The sequence below is a fragment of the Symsagittifera roscoffensis genome, chromosome 2 (assembly GCF_963678635.1).
Source record: "Symsagittifera roscoffensis chromosome 2, txSymRosc1.1, whole genome shotgun sequence".
Classification (NCBI taxonomy): domain Eukaryota; kingdom Metazoa; phylum Xenacoelomorpha; order Acoela; family Convolutidae; genus Symsagittifera; species Symsagittifera roscoffensis.
In genome coordinates this window covers 74,595,016-74,609,003 of record NC_087063.1, presented here as the reverse complement: position 1 = coordinate 74,609,003, position 13,988 = coordinate 74,595,016, and positions in this window count along the sequence as shown.

The window sequence follows — 13,988 nt, the reverse complement described above, 5'->3', positions numbered from 1 at the left end:
AATTCAGTTAATTTGAGCGTTCTGGTCGAAGCCGGAGAACAGTAACGTTTTTGTTAGCCTGATGTAAGAAAGACCACCGAAAAGTACTGGCTTGGTAGAGACGGTGAAAAACATGCAAAGCTCTGTTTAGACGCTAGCCAGTCGTCTTAAGACTTAGTTTTGTTATCCGTCGATATGTATCTTCCGGGCGAATGTTACATGTATGTTTTTATGGCGCTCCTGGGTGTTATTCTTTCATAACATCATGACCGGCGGAACCGTTAACGAGCACTCCGCGCCGAGCGGATGCTCACATTAACGCCCTTAATAGGCGTTAATGTGAAGTCTCAAAATTCGGGTAGTGGATTTTAAGACTTGTAGATTCACTAGTGGACGTTGTCCGAACAACTATTTTTACTGTCCTACCTCAAAAATTTCAAAAAAATTTTCTAAATTTTTAGTGTTTCTTACTATCAAAAATTGGGAAAATTTGGTTTTTGGTACCAAACTAGTTCCAACCGCTTCCGAACTAAAGTTAACCGGTTCTACTTATTACAGTAGTGCAGTTACGATGTAACACACTAACTTAGCGCTTTTTTCCGTTTCAAAAAATATCGATATCTCAAAAATCGCGACTTTGGGGGGATCAAAATATCGCTATTTTGACCCTAAAAACCGGTCTGTTTTCGTTGTTTTTCACTGAAAATCGATATAAGACTATTAATATAGGCTATATAAATAATAATATTAGTAATACTATACCCCTCCGGGTTTGTTTATTATCCGAATTAAGGTGCTTAACTCGGATATTCGCAGTTCGGTGAAGGGTCACTACAGTGCAGCACTGTCGAGCCCCCCACAGATTACTATCTTACTTTTTGTACCAAAAGGGATACAAAACTTGTTAACGATACCCAACAGTCGATTGTTGTTGTCGTTGAGCCCCTTCTTGTTGCTCCTTGAACTGCTTGCCGGATCGGTCTTCACCCAAGACCCTTCCGAATTGAGCGCAAATCAGCTGACCCTTCCGGATTGAGCGCAATTTATCATTAACGTGCTTAAATGCTCAAATAACCCTACAGTACAAGCCTCACAAACGGGCTACAAAATTGATCGTAACGATCCTGACTGATATAAATGCCTGTAACAACAATATATCTATCAACAACAAACGGGGGGGTTGGATCAAGCGAACCCGGTCCGATAAAGAGGGGACGGTTTCAGGCAGAATGGTTGAAACGAGAAGTCAAAAGACCTCAGAAGAGCGAAGAGAACTGTTAGAAGTGGAGGTCAATACGGACCATACCATGAACGACAACCAGGGAGTAAATGGACTGGAAGGGAGAGGCAGAAGGCTGGCGAGTGAATCTACTCCGGTAGAACAAGGCCATGATTTTGCCACTTCCACCGGGACGTTGGATCGAGAGGAGATGTCGGAACTGTCCGACATCTCAACTGAAGTAACGGCAACTAGAAGATCTCCGACAGACAACACTATGATGGCAGGCGGAACGGGGAAACAAACAACGTCATCATCATTCTCAGAAAGAATGAAGAACACCTTCGGAAACATCTTTCCATTCAGCATGGGAGGAGGAGCAGGAAATGACGGTGAATCCCAAGAGGAAGAGGATGAAGAAGAGCAAGGGGACTTTGGATCTCAGGTCAGCCTCAACAGTTCGATCCAGGAGAACGAGGCATACGTCGGAGGAGAGACTGGAACCATGGACAAATTTGGTGTAGTGACAACAATAAGCAAAGAGGCAAACACACCAGGCCAGTCAAAAGACTTCGCGATTAGGACAAGTTCAGAGCCACAACCTGAAGAGGGTAGAACCAGAGGGCTTAGCAACGCGTTAGCGGATCCTGAAATAAATAATGATAAAAGGTCAAGACAGAGAGTAAAGGCCAGGATCTCTACCAGCACGAAGCTACCTGGGACCCACAGAGTTACACCACCACTAGTGACGCCACTCATGGATAACGGGGCAGCACTAGAAGAAGCCTTAAACAACATAGTGGGCAGTTTAGGAGAACAGAATGAACAGATGTCGATAAGGATGAGTGAACTGGAAAGAGCAGTTCACATTGAAAGAGAAAGTCTGCGGGAAGAAATAAACCGCAACAGACAAGAAGTTGGCAGAAGCGAGAAACGCTTGAAAGAAAGAACGGACGAACATATGACGAGGAACTTGTCGCGAATGACAAGAGAGGCGGAACAGAGGGAGTTACGCTTAAGAGCCGACATGGAGAAGTTAAGAATTCAGCAAGAGCAGTCTCTTGGGTCTCTTGACACAAAGATAGACGCGATGATGGAGAGGCGAACTCAGGCTATCATGGATAGGTTGGACGGGCTACTAAGCAGCAAGAGTGGACCAAAAGAAGGAGAGCCGAACTCGGGAGGTCCCAGCAGGGAACCGAGGGTGAACTTCAATGAACATCAAAGGAGGAAGACGTATGGATCCACTAGAGGCAGGGGCAGTTCATCAGGCTATGCCACAAGGGGTAATACAGCATGGGGCCCGAACAGTAGAGCGAGTTCAACGGGGAACAGACAAACCTCGAACGAACGACCAACGCAAAGCACACATGCGACTGGGAGAAGCGATTCTGGCAACATGGGGCATACAAGCCCGAGGAGGAGTCATATGGGCCAAGCGGGAAACGCTCAAGGTGATTCGGATTGCAGGGATGCACCGCACACAGAGCCTTCGACAAGGTGTGAGGACACTCAAGCGGGACTCTCAAGGGATGCTACGGCAATGGCCACAGCATTTGAACCCCTGAACAGGTCTTTGGAGACATTCCTGACGCGGTTATCTAGAACCAATGAACGCAGTGAAAAGTCCAGAAGAGTCTTTAAGAAACCAAGATGCTACAAAGACGAATCTGATGGCTGTATTGATACCTGGATAGAGGTAATGAAGCTGCATTTCGAGGAAGAAGACTTGTCTGAGAGACAGGAATGCAGCGCGCTCACCAGCAACTTAGAAGGGACAGCCCTGAACTGTGTCATGGCCAAGAAACAGTATCAACGTGACACTGCTGAGAAAATCTTCGAAATCTTATTAAACCGTTTCGGATCAGGGGTGCAGGGGCACCAGGCGATGATGCGCTTCGAGAAACGGAGGCAACGAGAAGATGAAACAATAGACAAGTTTCTCGATGATTTGGAAATGCTGAGAAGACGCAGCCAACCGGATGAGTCAAACCGAAGGATGAACCTGGCCGTAGCCTCAAAATTCATCGATGGTGTGAAAAATGATGAACTTCGTACGATGTTAGCAACGCATTACACACCACTATCAACTAATGCGCCAACACCGGAGGAGTTGAGGCTCAAATCAAAAGAGTATCTATTGTTGAAACCTCCTTCGAGATCTGGATATTACAAGAACAATTATGGCAATTTTAACAAAGGACCAGCAAATCAAGGGAACAATTGGTACAAAACGAGGGACGATATGGACAAGAGACGCTCTTGTGCTAATTGTAGTTCAACAGACCATCATGTGTCAGCATGTCCAGCTTACAAACAAGGCATGAAAGCAATAGGCTTTAGCCTCGAGGACGAAGATGCGTCAGAGTTGGACCATGAGGATTTCATGAGAGGAGTAATTGCGAAATTCGGCCCGAGGTGTTTCTTTTGCAACTTGGAAGGTCATTTTAAATCAGATTGTCCGCAATTCTGGGATGCAGTGGCGGACATCAAGCATCCAAGGCATGAAGAAGCTTTGTCAGGAGTGAAAGCAAGCAAGGCTCGACTCTTGAGCGAAGCAGAGGCACGCAGGAAGGACAAACCTCAAGAGCTGGCGGCAAAGAAAATGCAAGCGGTAACAGAAGAAGCACGTGAACCGGAACCAGCAACTGCGGCCGATGACTTCAAGATCGATTATAAGGCAGCCGCAAAGGATGCTCTAAATAGAGTACAGCAGGAATTGGTGACGAAAGAGATCGAACAAAAAGTGAAACTTGAACTGGAAAATGAAAAGCTTCAGGAGCAACTGAATACCTTCGAGGCAACGGAGTTCGAGGAGACGAAAACACCAAGCAGTTTAGATATGAAACTTAAAGTGATCTCCGGTAAGAGGTTCGGCATGGCGCCGCAAGGAAAGAAGATACAGTCGATAATCTCAGTGGCTGGACACCAGGTAATAAGAAATTTGAGTGAACCATAAAATTTGAGTAGATAAAAGTAATTTCGTGCATTTTGTAAATTCTGTTCGATGACACTGTAACCATTTAGAACATTGCGCGATTCAATGAGGACATTGACCGGACTGTCCGGGGAGTATGTGACATTCGACCAGAATGGCCAAAATGCAGTCTCTGCAGAATTCAGGATTTTAGCAGTGAACCTTCCGGATTGGCGATTTAGAACGGATAAGGACGTTATTTGAATGATTGGCCAAACGGTGAAGGCTAGAAGATTCTGGAATTCTACATTTTAAATTTTCGAAGTGATGACGTAACATTTCTGAGAAATGTTAAAACGGCCATTTTGGCTAAAATAGCAGAAAGAAACAGAACAACTTTATCTGCGATTACGAACAGTACGAAAATCGAGACTAAAAAACAACAACGAACTACCGAACAGCAGAGGACGTTCCGAGTTGCAACTATTGTGCTGTTACAATAGTTGCAAGGCCGTTGCGAACAACGGTGAAGGGTAAAAGCCAGCCCTCCGAGTTAGCGTGAACCTGAGGTTAAGGAGCTTGATTCGCCGGATTCAAGAATCCGGAAGGGTCTCGGGACGGGAACTTTTATGAACTTGTATTGAATTTTAGCATCCTGTCATGTCCTGACTTGAATTTAACTGATATTTTGATTAGTTTTGACAAGGATGAGGTGCTAGGAGTTGGGGGAAAGGGTTGATCCATCTTCGATGGAGATGATGATTTTTATCTACTGAACAAAAACAATAGTAATATGATAAGTAGTAGCCCTGTTTTTAGGAGTGACCTCGTGGTCTGGGGATACAGAGACCCAGCCATGAGCTCACTAATTTCGCATGTAATTCAGTTAATTTGAGCGTTCTGGTCGAAGCCGGAGAACAGTAACGTTTTTGTTAGCCTGATGTAAGAAAGACCACCGAAAAGTACTGGCTTGGTAGAGACGGTGAAAAACATGCAAAGCTCTGTTTAGACGCTAGCCAGTCGTCTTAAGACTTAGTTTTGTTATCCGTCGATATGTATCTTCCGGGCGAATGTTACATGTATGTTTTTATGGCGCTCCTGGGTGTTATTCTTTCATAACATCATGACCGGCGGAACCGTTAACGAGCACTCCGCGCCGAGCGGATGCTCACATTAACGCCCTTAATAGGCGTTAATGTGAAGTCTTAAAATTCGGGTAGTGGATTTTAAGACTTGTAGATTCACTAGTGGACGTTGTCCGAACAACTATTTTTACTGTCCTACCTCAAAAATTTCAAAAAAATTTTCTAAATTTTTAGTGTTTCTTACTATCAAAAATTGGGAAAATTTGGTTTTTGGTACCAAACTAGTTCCAACCGCTTCCGAACTAAAGTTAACCGGTTCTACTTATTACAGTAGTGCAGTTACGATGTAACACACTAACTTAGCGCTTTTTTCCGTTTCAAAAAATATCGATATCTCAAAAATCGCGACTTTGGGGGGATCAAAATATCGCTATTTTGACCCTAAAAACCGGTCTGTTTTCGTTGTTTTTCACTGAAAATCGATATAAGACTATTAATATAGGCTATATAAATCATAATATTAGTAATACTATACCCCTCCGGGTTTGTTTATTATCCGAATTAAGGTGCTTAACTCGGATATTCGCAGTTCGGTGAAGGGTCACTACAGTGCAGCACTGTCGAGCCCCCCACAGATTACTATCTTACTTTTTGTACCAAAAGGGATACAAAACTTGTTAACGATACCCAACAGTCGATTGTTGTTGTCGTTGAGCCCCTTCTTGTTGCTCCTTGAACTGCTTGCCGGATCGGTCTTCACCCAAGACCCTTCCGAATTGAGCGCAAATCAGCTGACCCTTCCGGATTGAGCGCAATTTATCATTAACGTGCTTAAATGCTCAAATAACCCTACAGTACAAGCCTCACAAACGGGCTACAAAATTGATCGTAACGATCCTGACTGATATAAATGCCTGTAACAACAATATATCTATCAACAACAAACGGGGGGGTTGGATCAAGCGAACCCGGTCCGATAAAGAGGGGACGGTTTCAGGCAGAATGGTTGAAACGAGAAGTCAAAAGACCTCAGAAGAGCGAAGAGAACTGTTAGAAGTGGAGGTCAATACGGACCATACCATGAACGACAACCAGGGAGTAAATGGACTGGAAGGGAGAGGCAGAAGGCTGGCGAGTGAATCTACTCCGGTAGAACAAGGCCATGATTTTGCCACTTCCACCGGGACGTTGGATCGAGAGGAGATGTCGGAACTGTCCGACATCTCAACTGAAGTAACGGCAACTAGAAGATCTCCGACAGACAACACTATGATGGCAGGCGGAACGGGGAAACAAACAACGTCATCATCATTCTCAGAAAGAATGAAGAACACCTTCGGAAACATCTTTCCATTCAGCATGGGAGGAGGAGCAGGAAATGACGGTGAATCCCAAGAGGAAGAGGATGAAGAAGAGCAAGGGGACTTTGGATCTCAGGTCAGCCTCAACAGTTCGATCCAGGAGAACGAGGCATACGTCGGAGGAGAGACTGGAACCATGGACAAATTTGGTGTAGTGACAACAATAAGCAAAGAGGCAAACACACCAGGCCAGTCAAAAGACTTCGCGATTAGGACAAGTTCAGAGCCACAACCTGAAGAGGGTAGAACCAGAGGGCTTAGCAACGCGTTAGCGGATCCTGAAATAAATAATGATAAAAGGTCAAGACAGAGAGTAAAGGCCAGGATCTCTACCAGCACGAAGCTACCTGGGACCCACAGAGTTACACCACCACTAGTGACGCCACTCATGGATAACGGGGCAGCACTAGAAGAAGCCTTAAACAACATAGTGGGCAGTTTAGGAGAACAGAATGAACAGATGTCGATAAGGATGAGTGAACTGGAAAGAGCAGTTCACATTGAAAGAGAAAGTCTGCGGGAAGAAATAAACCGCAACAGACAAGAAATTGGCAGAAGCGAGAAACGCTTGAAAGAAAGAACGGACGAACATATGACGAGGAACTTGTCGCGAATGACAAGAGAGGCGGAACAGAGGGAGTTACGCTTAAGAGCCGACATGGAGAAGTTAAGAATTCAGCAAGAGCAGTCTCTTGGGTCTCTTGACACAAAGATAGACGCGATGATGGAGAGGCGAACTCAGGCTATCATGGATAGGTTGGACGGGCTACTAAGCAGCAAGAGTGGACCAAAAGAAGGAGAGCCGAACTCGGGAGGTCCCAGCAGGGAACCGAGGGTGAACTTCAATGAACATCAAAGGAGGAAGACGTATGGATCCACTAGAGGCAGGGGCAGTTCATCAGGCTATGCCACAAGGGGTAATACAGCATGGGGCCCGAACAGTAGAGCGAGTTCAACGGGGAACAGACAAACCTCGAACGAACGACCAACGCAAAGCACACATGCGACTGGGAGAAGCGATTCTGGCAACATGGGGCATACAAGCCCGAGGAGGAGTCATATGGGCCAAGCGGGAAACGCTCAAGGTGATTCGGATTGCAGGGATGCACCGCACACAGAGCCTTCGACAAGGTGTGAGGACACTCAAGCGGGACTCTCAAGGGATGCTACGGCAATGGCCACAGCATTTGAACCCCTGAACAGGTCTTTGGAGACATTCCTGACGCGGTTATCTAGAACCAATGAACGCAGTGAAAAGTCCAGAAGAGTCTTTAAGAAACCAAGATGCTACAAAGACGAATCTGATGGCTGTATTGATACCTGGATAGAGGTAATGAAGCTGCATTTCGAGGAAGAAGACTTGTCTGAGAGACAGGAATGCAGCGCGCTCACCAGCAACTTAGAAGGGACAGCCCTGAACTGTGTCATGGCCAAGAAACAGTATCAACGTGACACTGCTGAGAAAATCTTCGAAATCTTATTAAACCGTTTCGGATCAGGGGTGCAGGGGCACCAGGCGATGATGCGCTTCGAGAAACGGAGGCAACGAGAAGATGAAACAATAGACAAGTTTCTCGATGATTTGGAAATGCTGAGAAGACGCAGCCAACCGGATGAGTCAAACCGAAGGATGAACCTGGCCGTAGCCTCAAAATTCATCGATGGTGTGAAAAATGATGAACTTCGTACGATGTTAGCAACGCATTACACACCACTATCAACTAATGCGCCAACACCGGAGGAGTTGAGGCTCAAATCAAAAGAGTATCTATTGTTGAAACCTCCTTCGAGATCTGGATATTACAAGAACAATTATGGCAATTTTAACAACGGACCAGCAAATCAAGGGAACAATTGGTACAAAACGAGGGACGATATGGACAAGAGACGCTCTTGTGCTAATTGTAGTTCAACAGACCATCATGTGTCATTATGTCCAGCTTACAAACAAGGCATGAAAGCAATAGGCTTTAGCCTCGAGGACGAAGATGCGTCAGAGTTGGACCATGAGGATTTCATGAGAGGAGTAATTGCGAAATTCGGCCCGAGGTGTTTCTTTTGCAACTTGGAAGGTCATTTTAAATCAGATTGTCCGCAATTCTGGGATGCAGTGGCGGACATCAAGCATCCAAGGCATGAAGAAGCTTTGTCAGGAGTGAAAGCAAGCAAGGCTCGACTCTTGAGCGAAGCAGAGGCACGCAGGAAGGACAAACCTCAAGAGCTGGCGGCAAAGAAAATGCAAGCGGTAACAGAAGAAGCACGTGAACCGGAACCAGCAACTGCGGCCGATGACTTCAAGATCGATTATAAGGCAGCCGCAAAGGATGCTCTAAATAGAGTACAGCAGGAATTGGTGACGAAAGAGATCGAACAAAAAGTGAAACTTGAACTGGAAAATGAAAAGCTTCAGGAGCAACTGAATACCTTCGAGGCAACGGAGTTCGAGGAGACGAAAACACCAAGCAGTTTAGATATGAAACTTAAAGTGATCTCCGGTAAGAGGTTCGGCATGGCGCCGCAAGGAAAGAAGATACGGTCGATAATCTCAGTGGCTGGACACCAGGTAATAAGAAATTTGAGTGAACCATCAGAGTTCACTTTAATGCATTTGGACACATATGCAGATTATCTGAGGCAGGTGGAGCCACGCACTGAGTCGAGAGCTGTGCGAGCACTACTAACGACGGGTGGCCCTCGCATGAAGAAACTTCATGGACGCTACTTGGAGGTCTATGGGCCGTATCAAATAATGCTGAACGTGGATGGAATCAGCATCTACACCAGGACTTACGTAACAACAGATGATGACCAAATGGGGCAGATCTATTTGGGTGAAGAGGAACTCAAAGTCCGCAGGATAGGCCATGACGCCATGATGGAACAAGACGCGGTACATATTGGATATGAAGCAGATGTGACAGCACACCTGCTTGACACCAACGGAACAAAAATCGGAGTCACAGGGCTTCTGGACACAGGCGCGGTGGTGAGTGTGATGCCGATAAAAACCTGGGAGAGAATGGGCTTCACGCGGGAAGATTTGATTCCTACGAATCTCCGACTAGCCGCTGCAAATCGAGGAGCTATCTACGTAGCCGGAAGAACACCGGTGACGGTCCTTCACATGGGAGGACGGAACCTTTGGATGAGCTTCCTGGTGGTAGAGAATCTGGACGACGCCGACCAATTCATCTTGGGCAGAGATTTTGTCAGGAATTTTGACGTGATGATTGACTTGAACAACGGTCTAATACGGATTAGAAACCCGGACCGAAAGTATGTTAAGAGACCCATTAATAGGATAATAACAGATGAAAATAAGGTACCAGTTTTTTTGGATAGAAAAGTAAAGTTACAACCAGGACAAGCTGTAGTAGCAATTTTTAGAATGAGAAATTTAAATTCGTTAAGTGATAGCAAACAGGTTTGCTTAGTACCGAATCCAAATAGTCAGAGTTCGGTGATTTTAGGCCGGAGCTTCTCAGTAACGCGAAACGGACTGTGTGTCAGTGTGTTGTTGAACACACTGGACACCACGGTTTCAATCCAGCGTGGAAAGAAGCTTGGTTACGCATTGCCGATGAGGACCGACTATGAAGAGACACAAAACTTGAAGAAATATAGTGTGAAAGACTGTCCTTATCATGCAAATAAAGATAAAATCTTAAAGAGAATTAATGAATTAAAATCTATTAGTAAATTGTTTTCAATGAAATCCGAAACGGACGACGGCTTATCAAGCTGCTCGAATTTTCCGGAACGCCCCTCGTCATATGAACTAGATTCTGAAAAACCGGTTTTGCCAGAAATAAAACATTTAAAAGGAAAAATAGGTGAGGGAGATTTTGAAAAATTGCGGGACCTCCTAGATCGGAACGCCGAAGTATTTTCAAAACATAAGGCGGACATCGGTTGCTGTAATTTCGTCGAACACGAAATCGAACTAGAAGAGGACGCCGTTCCCTACAGGGAAGGCGCAAGGCGAATGACGCCACATAAATCGGAAGCGTGCCGAGCGGAAATAGAAATGTTGCTTGAATACGACATGATAGAACCCTCGAAATCACCATGGGCTTGCAGAGTAGTAATGGCGAAAAAGAAAGGGGGGCAGCTTAGATTTTGTTGCGACTTTCGTTACTTGAACGCGGTAACGATTAAAGATGCGTACCCGATACCGCGAATAGACGAGAGCCTATCCAAACTTGGTGATGCAAAGTTCTTCACCACATTGGACTTAGGTTCTGCCTTCTGGCAGGTTCCTTTGCGGAAAAAGGATAGGGAAAAAACCGGTTTCGCGTGCGAATTGGGGTTGTACCAGTGGAAGAGGATGCCCTTCGGCTTGTGCAATGCAACAGCAACCTTTCAAAGGCTGATGGCTCAGGCTTTGACAGGAGTGACCAAAAAGTACGGGAATCTCTTGATGTGCTACGTGGATGACGTAGTCATAGCGACACCAACCCTGGAGGATCACATTGATCGACTCGATGAGGTCTTCGGATGTATGAAAAGAGCAGGCTTGAAATGCAAACCATCGAAATGTGAAATCCTTAGGGATTCGATCAAGTACCTGGGAAGAATGGTGGACCGGCATGGTGTGAGGCCAGATCCAGAAGCAGTAGAGGCTGTGCTGACATGGAAAGCTCCTAGAACGGACACACAGCTCATGAGCTTCCTAGGGTTTGCCAATTACTACCGAGAATTCATAAAAGGATACGCGGACAAGGTGTACCCGATGCAGAAGCTGATGCGCAACAAAGGGAAAAAGTTCGAATGGAACGATGAGGCACAAGTTGCTTTCGAGAACATAAAGCGGGAACTGTGCGAAGCGCCAGTGCTGGGCATGCCTACAGAAAAGGGCATGTATGTTCTTGACACAGACGCATCGGTGGTGGCCATCTCAGGAATATTGCATCAAGAGCAAGAATGGAACGGAAGAACAGTCCTCCGTCCCATTGCATACGGCAGCAAGGTCTTGAGTGACACAGAGATGAAATATGGCGCACCGAAAGCAGAAATGTTTGCAGTAGTCACCTTCGTGGAAAAGTACCGTGCATACTTGGGGAGCGCTCCCTTCAAGTTACGCGTGGACAACAGAGCGTTATCCTGGTTGAAGACCTACTCGATGGATCAGAGTTATATTGGTAGATGGATAGTCAGATTGGATGGCTACCATATGATAATCGAACATAGGATGCGTGATAAACATCAGAATGCTGACAGTCTCAGCAAGAAAACTGAGTTCTATGAAAGATTGGAGCAGAAGCAGGCCAATCAGGCGGAAGTAAAGGAGGGATTCTCGTTTCTGGACAAAGAAACTTATGAAGCGCTTCCCTTAACGAGATGGTTGGATAAGTCTGGACATCCAATTCCAGGGCATCCTGAGTTACCTGTAGAGAAAGCAGCTGAGATAAAGATCCTGTCCAAGGAGGATCCAGTCCCCTTAGATTTGTTGCTGCGCTCGAACCTGGTCCAGCAAGAACTCTCTCGCATGAATATAAACAGCCTCTCATTATTGGATAAAACGGTGCAAGTCACACCACAAGTGATGCGGATACTGGGCGGATTGTTAGAAAGAGAAGTGACCAGAGATGACCCCGAGTGGACAGCAGCAGTGGCATCGCTAACAGTCAGTGAGAAAGTGAAGATCATGCCGTCCAGACAACAGCACGAAGAGAACAAGAGGGATTGTAGGACAATAGTTCAGCAACTAGTATCCTCAATACCCCAAGAGATTTTAACCAGTACTTCTTACGGACAGAAAGGACGGGAGAGCGGCAAGCAAAAGAAAACTGTCACCTTTGTAGACCGGGATAAAGAGGGTGGAGTTGTAAAACAAAATCTGCTGCAAGACTATTTGTCCGGGGAGAAGGATAAGGAGAAAAACCAGCGATCACAGGATCAACACCCGGGACAAGGAAATTTGTCCGGGGAGTCCGAGATAGACGAGAAAATTCCTGAGGAGAAACAGGACCTAGAGAACAAAGTTTTGTCCGGGGAGTTCAGATGGATGCGAAGGAAATACGGACATGATCTGGAGGAGCGTGCAGTCTCCAGCACAACACCTTCGACGGAGGATAATGATTCCCGAAACTCAGGAATGGATACCTATTCCGACAGGAATTCCACCTCGGGATCAGAACTGTCAGAACTAGCGATACACACGCTACTAGTGGAAACTCGGGCGAGAGACCTGGACAGAGAGGTGTACCAGGATCCTGACAGTGATCGCTACCTAATACCAAGCGAAAGAGTCTTTGACAACGCAGCGGATGACTTAGAAACGATAGCGGTATCGAAACGTTCGATAAGCCTGTTGCCGCAGAAAGAGGTAGTCAGGACTGATCTTCAGCCGTTTCAACAAGAAACACAACCGTTGGCGAAGATTTGGTGCGTTAAGATGGAAGAAGACACACATCAGCCCGATGAGATGAATTGTCAAATGAGGGTCATGAAGACATATTTGAAGGCGAGGTACAGACTCTCGGACCTTCTAAGGGCGCAGAGAAATGATCGCATGACAAGCAACCTAAAAAGGTGGATAGAAAACGGTGCACCTGACAAAGGTGACCTGGAAGAAGACAGCTATAGGATCCTGAGACAATACTTCATGCAGAAGGAGGGGAGGTTATATCTGAACAAGGACGGGATCGTGGCTTGCAGGAGAAGAGAAGAAGACAAGGTCTTATACAAATATAACGCGATAGTGTTGCCGCAACTCTATCAGACAGAACTATTATTCAGGTCGCATGATCAGATGGGCCATCAAGGGATCGACAAAGTGTATCAGAGGATCCTGAAGCGCTTTGAGTGGCCTGGGATGAAAAAGGCATGCGAGAAATGGGTGACAGCATGTCTGTCATGCCAACAGGTCAAGGATCCTAGGAAGTTGCGATTTCCTTTACAATCAATTGAGTCGTCTGAATTCAACGAGGTGGTGCAGATAGATCACCAGAAGATATGCATGACAGACAGCGGTTACAACCAAGTCTTGGTCATGATAGATCACTTCACGAAGTATGCAGAGGCCGTGCCCTGCATAACTGCCTCGGCGGAAGAGACATGCGACCACCTGATCAATACGTGGATAGCAAGACATGGATGTCCAATGACGTTTCAATCGGACAATGGAACGGCTTTCGTAGGCGAGCTTACGAAAGAGCTCATGAGACGGTCACAAGTCGCTCAGGCTCACTCCACGACATACCACCCTCAGACGAATGGCTTAGTGGAAAGACAGAATAGGACGTTAGTGTCGATGCTGAGGGTATATTGTTCCAGGTACATGACCGATTGGGACAGATACCTTCCACAGGTGATGGGAGCTTATAATAGCACGCAACACTCCACCACTGGAGTCAGTCCACACATGATGCTGACGGGACACGAGAAGTCTTTACCTTTGACATTCTTCTACCCAGAGTATGAGG